The sequence below is a fragment of the Epinephelus moara genome, chromosome 18, assembly GCF_006386435.1.
Source record: "Epinephelus moara isolate mb chromosome 18, YSFRI_EMoa_1.0, whole genome shotgun sequence".
Classification (NCBI taxonomy): domain Eukaryota; kingdom Metazoa; phylum Chordata; class Actinopteri; order Perciformes; family Serranidae; genus Epinephelus; species Epinephelus moara.
The window spans coordinates 37,722,876-37,733,552 of NC_065523.1; the positions used below are offsets into that span (position 1 = coordinate 37,722,876).

The 10,677-nt window shown below is 42.3% G+C and overlaps 1 protein-coding gene across 11 annotated transcripts in view; it reads right to left on the reverse strand.

Annotated features, from left to right (window-relative positions):
* Positions 1-949: 949 nt before the first annotated feature.
* Positions 950-10,677, reverse strand: part of LOC126405559 (nuclear factor 1 X-type) — a 272,630-nt gene continuing 262,902 nt past the window's right edge. For all 11 annotated transcript variants that reach the window (XM_050069350.1, XM_050069348.1, XM_050069353.1 and 8 more), the window contains one exon: positions 950-9,372. The gene's annotated coding sequence lies outside the window, so the exon portion shown is untranslated. The remainder of the gene's footprint in view (positions 9,373-10,677) is intronic.

Here is a 10,677-nt window from a genome sequence, read left to right on the forward strand (position 1 = left end):
TGTTACAATCCATTCACCTATTCACAATAATGTGACCAAGCAATGAGTCTTAGACGCCTGAAATAAAGTCTGTGGTTAACACAAGCTTAACGTTCACATTTTGTTAAAATACGTCAGTAAATACCCCGCTGTGAATTGTGAAGCTTCTGTGTGTCGTAAAAAAGGCGGTTGCTAACAAGTGGCTAATGCCGAGTTCAGACCACACGATATCAGGCTCATTGTAGCCCGACACAGTGTCGCACAGCGTTGGCTCAGATTGTGAACGACAACTGATAATCCATTGTTTCATCTTTTTGTCGTTCACCACTTCTCCCGTCACAGCCGTCACTTTGACCAATAGGAACAGAGAACGATCTGCTGCCATGGAAACTGTAGGACAACAACAGCCCAGCGTTTTTAATATTTCCTGTAGGGACGTTAGCACACAGAGTAAAAAGGAAACAGCAGAGGCACGTTATCAACCCGCTGAGTACTGCCATTAGCATCAAGCTAGCAAACAATGTTCTTTACATTAATTATTATTCACTTATTTTTATATATATATATTTTTAATCCGCTCACGTTAAGGCATTGCGTCATTTCAAACTCAACACTACACTAACAGTTTCAAATTAAAAGCCCATTATAACTTGGGTTGAGAGAATCCCTTCATTTTCTAAAAAGGCTTTTATTGTGAAACATTTGCAGGAACTTGTTGTGGAGGATTCAGTGACTTACACAGTTTACATGCGGTACTTCAAATGTAGCTCCGCCCTTCTGGAGGCTTCAAAAATCGTAAAAGTGGAGTTTATTTGTAAAGATCATCTCTAACAAATGTGTCAGTATCATAAACATTGTTCACCACAGAGCTTAATTTCTGCAATAATCCAAAATCCGATGGAAAAATCCACCAGGCGTAGCGCAGACACAGCTGGAAGGAGACAGTAATAATCAGAGTCGAGATCCAGGATACAGTCAAGAACATCCTTTTATTCAATCAAGTAAAGGTGTTGCTCTTTTCAAACTGTTTTTTATTATTATTATGGAAAAGAAACTGTAATTAACACATGCATTTCACCATGGGCTCTGGGGGAGGTGTCTGAGGATGGGACGCCGCTCTGAGGGGGGAGGAGGCGGTGGAGGAGGAGGAAGAGGAGCACTCATGGCGGGAGGGGTTACGGAGCGGAGGCGAGGGGCGAGGCCGGCCGGAGGGCTTAGTCTAAACTAACGCGGCCCAGCTCCCTACGAAACGTGTTAAAAACAAAGAGAAAGAAAAATGGCGGACTGTTCGGCCACAGGGTTCGACTGGGCTCTCTGAACGGTGCAGGGCGGACACTGTGGACACCCTCCCTCAACAACACACACACACTCACACAAACACACACACAGATACACACTCTGTCCGATGCAACCTGTTCATCTCTGATATGGCTTCTCATCTGTGGCGCTCTCACTGGTCAAAGGCTTGATTGATAATACTGCTGCTGGCTTCGTTTTGTTTCAGGAAAATAAAAAGTTGCATATATTTTTTTTTTGCAGGACAAAAATCTGTAACGACGGCATATTAGGGCCACTACAGTACTTTTTCTTTCCGAAATAAGATCCCATGGGTGACACTGGAAGGGAAGGAATTTCGCCTCTCTGTTATAGGGAAAAAGATGAGATTAAAGTTGGAAATTTAAGGGGGAAAAAAACCTTAAATGAAATTGGTACATTTACGATAAACTCACAAATTTAAGAGAAAAAAACCCCAGAATATTCTCTGACATTATGAAGGCATAAATTTACGAGAAAGGCGAGGGACTTTGCTTCTCTGTTGTGGGAGAAAAGCCGGAGATGGGAGTAATATTCCAAGAAAAAAATCTGAATTCCCAAGATTGAAGTCAAAAATTTATAGGAGAGAAAAAAAAAAAAAAATCGTGGCTATTCTCCGGGATTAAATTGGTAAATTTATGATAAAAGAAAGGGGAGGGACTTTGCCTTTCTATTGCAGGGAAAAAGCCGGGGATGGGAGTAATATTCCAAGAAAAAAAATCTTAATTTCTGTGATTAAAATTGTAAATTTACAAGGAAAAACGGGAGAAATAAATCTTGGATATTCTCTGGGATTAAATTTACAATAAACTCCCAGATTAACAGGAAAAACGAGAATATTCTCTGACACTTGGAGGCATACGTTTGGGAGAACAGTTCGGAAATTCTCTGAGGTTAAAGTCACAAATTTACGAGAAAAAGACAAAAAAAAAATAGTTTTTTTTTGTTAAGGAACCACATCACTTCACTTTTAATGTTTGCAGTGGAAAACCTAATTAAAATATATTTTGCAGCTGGATTTAGCAATAAGTAGAAGTTTGCCGGTGACGTCCTATAAAAAGTTACAAAGTTGTGGTGGATTAAATAAAGACATCAAGCACAGGACTTTCACCCAGGAGACCGGTGTTTGTGTCCCACATGAGTCAACGTGAATTCGTAATTTGGAGTTTTATCCTGGAATATCTCGCCCCTCCCATAGCTCCATATTTTCTTTTATGTTCAAACCTAAAATGGCCCTAACACGCTGCCGTAGTAATCCCTTGATTTTGCTGGTGGAATTTCACGGTGCTTTTCTCTGGAAGTCACCGACTAGTTTCGTACGGCTTTTGGAACCATATCGCTTTGGTCAATCAAACACTGCGATTTCGGATGGCGGTGAATCGATGCGTAACGTCTCTTATGATTGTGCTAAATTCGAGCCTTTCAGTCTCCGAGCTGTGGAGCCAGTCCGCTCATAAGGTGCTTCGAGTCATTTTTTTCCTTTTGTAAAAAAAAAATAGCTAGTCTCATTCAAACACTAAAAAGGTGCATAATTGAAGGTCTCGACGCAGCGTCTTCCTGCTGCCTACGATACGCAGTAACAAAGACCAAAAAAGAATCAAAACGCAAAAATCCAAATTCAATTATAAAAAAATAAATAGATAGAAACAAGGATTACAAACAAACCCGCCTAAACTAGCAGTCCTACTGCTCAGCTCCCTCGCGTAAGCCCCGAACCAAAACATCCCGTGAGTGCTTTTCTCCCTCCGCCAGGGTTGATTCTGACCGCCGCCTTAGCCCCGCCGCCGGCCCGTGTCCTCAGCACGGCCCAGAGCCTCGTGGTGTAACTTGTTCACTTACATTAGCTGTTGAATGGAGAAGCTGAAGAAGATGGGTATGGTAATACAATGTGAAGCGTACAGACAAGAATAACATGTGAGCTAACTGCATTCTGCTCAGACAAAAAAATCTTTGCGTATTCTTTTTTTTTTTTTTTTTTTTTTTTTTTAAACCCCGCCGTTCAGAGAAAGGGAGAAAAGGAAGGGGGAGGGGAGGAGGAGGAGAGGGTTACGCGGCTACAGACTACTCCAGTGTCCAAGATAGACAGAAGACAAGATACAGAGGAAGAGAAGCAAGACAGAAAATATCTTCTTTTTTTTTTTTTTTTTGGCTTTTTTTATGCTTTTCTTAATTATTCAACAATAAAAAGAGGAACTAAATCACACCAATTTCCTTTAGTACTATGTATACTGCTTTAAAAAGCTCCAAGAAGAGGAAGAGAAAGATATAGAAGTATGAAGGAGGGGACTTTTTTTTTCTTTCGAGATGGGCACTCAGGATTACAAGATGGAATCTGTGAACAAAAGGCACTTTTTAGGGACAACCTTTAAGATGCTCTGAGTCTATAACACTACATCACCAAACAAATATTTATAATCATTTACAGTGGGAGATGGGGATTGGGGGGGGAGGAGGAGGGGAGGGGGAGGGGAGGGGGGGTTCACTTGAATTGATGACAGCGTTCCTCTGACCAGACAGAGGTCGCTGATTCCCTCTCCCTGAACCAACCATACGTTTACACCAAATAACAAACCAGGTATCATCGTTTCTTTCTTTGAATCCAGAATTGTGCATCTCCCAAATTAGGGGAAGATCTTGTCCTTGTCCCACACTCGGATCACTCATCAGTCCCTCCAGGACGCTGCGATCGCAAATTCAGCTAATCCACGACCTGCTGGACGTTGCAATTGTGTGCGAACATTGCAAACTTTAAGACAAATTTGGTTATTTAAAACGGGTTAAATCTCATTTCATTGTGTTGATTCTGGGTCCTTCAGCGCTGCTTCCAACAGCAGCAACAGCGGACCCCTTCCCATCATATACATGCGACCCACTGTGGGAGATTTTAAAAGTAGCTGTTAGCAGTTAGCAGCTAACTCAACGAGGAACAGCAGCTGAAAATTCCCGCAAATTGGGAAAACAATGAGGTCCAGGAGCTCCTTACCCTCCAATCTGGCTATTTGAAATGGGTGAAATCTCATTTCATCGTAGAGTTGCGCTCAGCGTGTTGATTCACTCGGCACTGTCTCTGTTTATCGTGAGACTACTGCTGCGCCTTTAACGGCTTGGTGTCGCTGCAGAGGCGTATGTCACACTAAAATCACGCATGATGGCGCCGTTGTTTGGTTCTGTGTAAAAATGCAAAGGTGGCATAAAGACGGGACGTCGTAGTGGCTCTACAGCGCCATCTCTGTGTGAAAAGGGCTATAGATTCTAATTCTGTGGGAAACACTGAACTTTCATAATAAAAGACTTCAAATCAGAGACGGCATCGCAACTATTTTTGTAAATGTGCTCCTGCTATTTCATCCCAAAATATCCTGTCTAAAAATATTAGTCATTTTTTTTGAGAAGATGCTGTGAACTTCTCAGGCTGCAACAATCACAACGGCAGTCGGTGAAATCCTGGAGGGACTGACTTGCGTCGGATACAAAATGATTCAGTTTTCTTCCCTTCGACTGTTCGACTGTTCCTCGGCTGCGGTGTAAAGGTTGGGGGGGAAAAATGCCTTTTGTCACAACAACCTCTTCATACAATGAACCCCTCCCCCCTCGGTAAATACAAAAAGAGAAATAGAATAATGCATGTTTTCCTAAAATTTGCTTTTATGATAACACTTAATTTCGTTTATTATTTATGTATAATAGAGATTGAATGTACTTTATTCTTTACGAAAGCACCAGGTTTCATAGTGATATATATTTTATGAGTTGCAAAATTGTTCCTTCAGCCCTCCCACATTTTGAAAACAATTTTTTTTCTTAAAAAAGTGATAAAAGGAAGAAAAAAACAACCAAAAGGAAATTAAAAACAATTTCCCCACACTTACTTACTTACAAAGACTGGGATATTTTTCTCGCCGCCCTCGTATTTAGAGTCCCAGAGCACGTGGACTTGAAACAAAAAAAAAACGTAGAGGGTTTTCCCTCTTTTCTCGTGACACCCTCAAACAGTCGCTAACAAACAAACACAATTCCTCTACCAAGGCATTGCACATGGCTCAATCAACATACATCATTTAGTTTCAAGAACAATACTTCCCATCAAAACAAGAAAGAAAACAACAAAACCTAATCTGTTCTTTTTTTATTGATCCTCAACTACGTTATCATCACTGTCTATGTGTCTACTGTCGTGTTTGCCATGGATTTTTCTTTTATTTCGTGGGTTTAGAGACTGGTACTTTACCTCTAATCAGCGGTTTTTGAGATGCATCCTATGACTGTGCGATGTACGCCATGCTTCAAAAAATAACTAGACTGCCACACAGCTTATCTTGCAAATAAAAAAAATGTATATATCTATAAATATATATGTGTATTATATATAAAGATGCTTGCGATTATCTAGTGAGCTGTCACCGTTTTTTTTCCCCCTCTCCTGACATAAATTTTTCACCATTCACTATAGCTTATATGTGAGAAAAAGAACCTGAATTCATGTTTGACAAATTGCATAATGGGAATACAGAGGCACTTCCATAGATTAGAAAAGAAATCACCTTAGCCATCGTTAACGTCTTACTCGGCAGAGCTAGTTCTCTCTACGAAGCTGATGAGATGGTCGCCATTCGGTTGGCCAACTATGTTGTGTTTCCCTGCAGTGAAGAACATGGCCAGGCAGTCCAGTTATTTTGTGAGGTTGGGTGGGTGATCTGGAGTTTGAACAGGAAATAACTGAATGATAGAAAACGATTAAAAGCATAAAGGCCTCCTCAGATTGTCTATTTTTAAGACTTCCCTTTGAATTCAGTCGGGCGTGCGCTGGGGGGACGTGTTTGCGTTTATAGTGAGTGGTCTTTACGAGTGTGTGTTTCAGAAGTGGCGATGTGTGCTCTACGAGTGTCTCCGCCCCACTGACAGGAAACACTGAGTGGTGGTCGATCTATGAAAACTCACAACGTTGGCTGGTATGATTGTTTTAGTGCAGTTTTGATCATTAAGGGCTCATCGATTCAGCTCAGGGGAGTGCTGGTGCATGTGTGTGTGTGTTTGTGTGTGTGTGTGTGTGTTGGGGGGAATACCATAGCATCCGATATCCTCGACCTGATCCCGTGCACCCAAACAACAATGGGCACAGGGGTGATCCTCCTACTGCGTAGCCTTAGAGGCCCTCGTTCCCTCTCCGCTAACAGCCAGATATGTCACATATTCATTTTGCTCCGCAGTGTGGCGCGCTCTGCTCTTGGAGCGGCGGCCCGTCTGGGAGTGTAAACAACAGGGTAAACTTTAGGGAGACAGAAAGAAGAGCTACTCTCTCTTTTACTCTGAGTCCCGTCTTCAGCAACCTTCCCTCCTTGGTTCTGTTTTTCTGACGCTCGTACATCACCACCGCCGCCGGCTGGACCTGGGTCAGATAGCAGACGGGGCTTTAGATTTGTTGACCTGTGTGGTTCTGCAGGTAAGTTCTCCAGGAAATAAGCTTCCTGTGATTGTCATCATCCTGCTGTGTGTGGTCGTCCAGTACAGTACGTGGCGAATAGGTTCATCTGGCATCGACAAACAAACCAGTTTGGGAAATTCGCTTATTCGCTTTCTTTTTTATCGAGTGTTAGACACAAAGATTGACGCCACTCTCATGTCTGTCTGTTAAAGAAGCAGCAGCCAGTCGTGCCTAGTTTACACGACTTTAGCCTGGATTTTCCAGAGCTCCCAGACAAAAGCTCCAGATCAGACGCAAATTACTGTTGGCTCGTCGCTTGAGCATGGAGCCCTGCTACTTACGACATCCTGCTGACTTCTGCTACGAAGCACACAAAGAAAAGTCTTTGTTATAGCCTTTTTGGATTTATATGTAAATTTTAAAAAACAGTGTATACCCTGAATGTCATTTTTTCCCTGTGGCAATCAAAAATGGTATCAAATTAAGGATGCTAAAGTCTGCTATACCAATATAACTACCTTTTTTCTCCACCTAATTTTAGTCTCTTTTGTAGTGGTTTGTCATTGGTTGGTCATATAGTGCGGACACAACAACAGTGTGAAAAGTAAAAGTCACGTAGTGTAAACTAGGCGTTAGCTTAGCTTAGCACAAAGACTGGAAACAGGTGGAAACAGCTAGCCCGGTTTATAGTAGGGCGCTCCAAACTATCGATGAGTGTCACAATTTTTGGACAGAAGAAAAGTTTTGCTTGACACTTTTATGTCATGATCACTGTCATATGTTTTTGTGTATTGTGATTTGGTAGTCGCAGAGTTTTGTGTGTCCTAATGGGAGCCACATGGGGCCGGATCCAGACGACCAAATCATCAAAATGGTCGGCGGACATCTGAAACTACCGCAAGTGCACCTCCTTGTCCATGTCCTGCGTTTGTTGGACCCTGTAGCTTTTCTTGTGCTCTCGTTGTCTTCTAAGTAGAAATAGGTTTAAAATCTCCTCTTCTTTAAATAACACTGATTTCAAATCCCTCCATTTTAAAAATGCAAAAGGGTTCAAGGTAGCACAAAGATATGAAACAAACGGCTGTCAGAGGGATTTATATAATGAGGGCAGCGTCTGGTTACCTGAAACTATTGGCTGTGGCATAAATTAAAAACGTTGCAGGTGTAGAGCGCCCCACTATAAATCAGGCTTCAGGCTTGGCTCTGTTCGACTTGAGAATGGCGTCGATCTTCTTGTCTAACTCTCTGCAAGAAAGCGAGTGAGCGTATTTCCCAAAAAATTAAACTTTGTCTTTGAGTTTTTGCACGTACTATGTGACCCAGGTCAGCGAACCACCCTGTCTACGCCGCTTCTGTGTTTCTCTATAAGGTGCTGTCATTCAAATACAAAACAATTATAAAATAGTACAAATCCAAAAAGGAATAAATTCAAATAAGAGAACACACAAGAGATAACAAAATCATTCATCTACATTACAAGAGGGCAAAGGGGGGGAACCAATAGCTGCTGTCTACAGTCATGGACACTGTCAGTAATGATGCACACACACACGCTGAAAGTCAAAGCGTGTGTGTGCGATGTTTGGATATCGAATCAAATAGGTGGAGAGAGCTCACCGGGCTGACTGTGTGTGCTGATGACAGTGTGAGAACACAACACCACCACCTGTGAACAATCTGAAAGGTCTGACTGGGCGACTGTGTGCGTGTTTTCAATCGTACACACGCGCTGTGGTCGTGGCACAGATTGTGTGAGTGTGTGTCGTGTGGGGAGACGTGAGAATGAGCGGAGGCCAATGATTTGTCGAACTGAGCGATGTGGGAGTGGGAGTGGGGGTTGAGGACACGTGAAGGCTTCTTGTACCTTGGTTTTTCCTCTTTAAAACTCTTTAATAGGCAAGTCTGGTTTACCTCCCATGCCTTGTAGGTAAATAGTGCACATCGTTAAGATTAGTGTTAATTGATTCAGCTTCTAGTGCAACCTTTAATCAGGATATGTTTTGGCATGGTCTCTCTCTAGTTAGTAGTAGGGTAAAAACTTTGTGGAGTCACTCAGAGGGAGAGAAACATTGGTCAATTTGATTTGTTTTGGGTGATGACAGACATCACAGGACTGCAGCTTTCATTGGAAACCAAATGGTGTCTTTGCTTTGATCAGGCTGTGGGTTCATTAGCTTAAATGTTACACCTGTGTCGTGGAGACATGGTTCTCGTTGGGTTTTCTCAGCCGTTCATTACACAATGCGTCCTTGCAGAGTAGGAGAAGTCGACCGCTTTCCCCCTCCTCAGGTTCCTCCTGCTGTGTTGTGCTGGTTCGGTTGGTTTCAGGAGAGACCTGCTTGCTGCCGTTCGTCCCCTCACCCCTTCTTTATCCTCTTGTCCATCCGTTCATCTTTCCATCTATCCATCTGTTACTCGAAAACGGTTCCTCCCTCTGACTGGGTAAATGAGTCCAGAGTTCCTCTAAAAGCGTCATGCTGCTGTAGTTTCCTGCGTTGCTCGGTTATATTTTGTATCAGGGCCGGTCGGTCGGTCGGTGGGTTGGTTGGAGGACAATTATTATCCTGCGGGTTGTTTCTCTGTTTTTTCTATTTCCGATTGTAAAGAAAGAATTCTAGTTGCTGGTTTGGACACAGATCTTGTCAGAGGAACCAAGACTGGAAGAGAAAGAGAGGGCGAGGGGGGGTGAGGGAGAATGACATCACGTTAGTGTTAAACCAGTAAAAATGTGTGAATGTGCAAACACATTAAAATACAAATAAATCAAAAGCAGTCTGAGCGCTCTCATGGTTTGGACGGACATGAAACTCTCTTGGTTGAGTTGTCAGTACCAAAGATGACGGAGTCAGTACGTTTACATGACATCAGAGAAAATCGATTCATTGTGTCAGCTCGACTAAAACCAGACTTCTAAAATCCATGTAAACATGTTAGTCCAACTGAAATCGTACAAAATGGAATTTCTCAACGTCAATGTGCGCGGTACGAATGACGGGAATGACACAAATGATGTGAGTAGTGTGATTTCGAGTCATACACTTATTCGCAAGAGTTGAAAAATCTGAACTTCACATTCCGCACAACGATAGCCAATCAACATTGAGATCCTCCAGGTGTATGATGCCTTTTCACAACTTTTGGGCACAAGTGTACACACAGCTTCACGCGTGTATGAAGCAAGTCAACACAATATTTCAGTCGTCAAACTCACGTAAGTAATGCAACGGGAAAATCTGATTCGCGTTTGGTGTGAACACAACATACGGGTAGTTTTACATGTCTGATGTTGTGTTCACACTAGGCGCAAATAAAACAATTTGTTTAAGTGAATTAAATGTAACGTCAATGGAAAAACGCAGTTAGATGCAAATTCCCACCCGGTGGCACGATAGATGTGATGTGCACAACATGAATGACACAAATTAAGTGGTGCGAATGACGTGAGTAGAACGATTTCGTGTCATTTGCTTATGTGTGAGAGTTGAAAAATCTGAACTACAGCGACCAGTTGGCTTTTCGACTTTTGGGCACTTGCATACATGCGATTTCTCGCACGTATGACGCAAGTTAACACAAAACATTCTAGCATTCAAACTGATGCGAGTTTTGTGACATGAAAATTTGCTTCGCGTTTGGTGTGAAGACAACATAAGACAACACAATTTACATGAGTGAATTACATTTAAAGTCAATGTAAAGACATGATTAGACACAAATTACTGGGAAATATGTGAATTAAGTGGCACAAATGAAGCGAGAGATGAAAAAAAAACCTAAGAAAAAATCAGCCATCAATTCACACCACAATAGCCAATCAGCATTGAGATCCTTCAGGGACATATAACAGGTCATGTGACTCCTGCATGTATACAGTCAATCAGACCCAAACTGGCCGAGGCGCTCTGAGCATGCTCCACAGTTTCCGCCCCGGGCTTTGACCCGGAAGTCCAAAAGCATTAAAT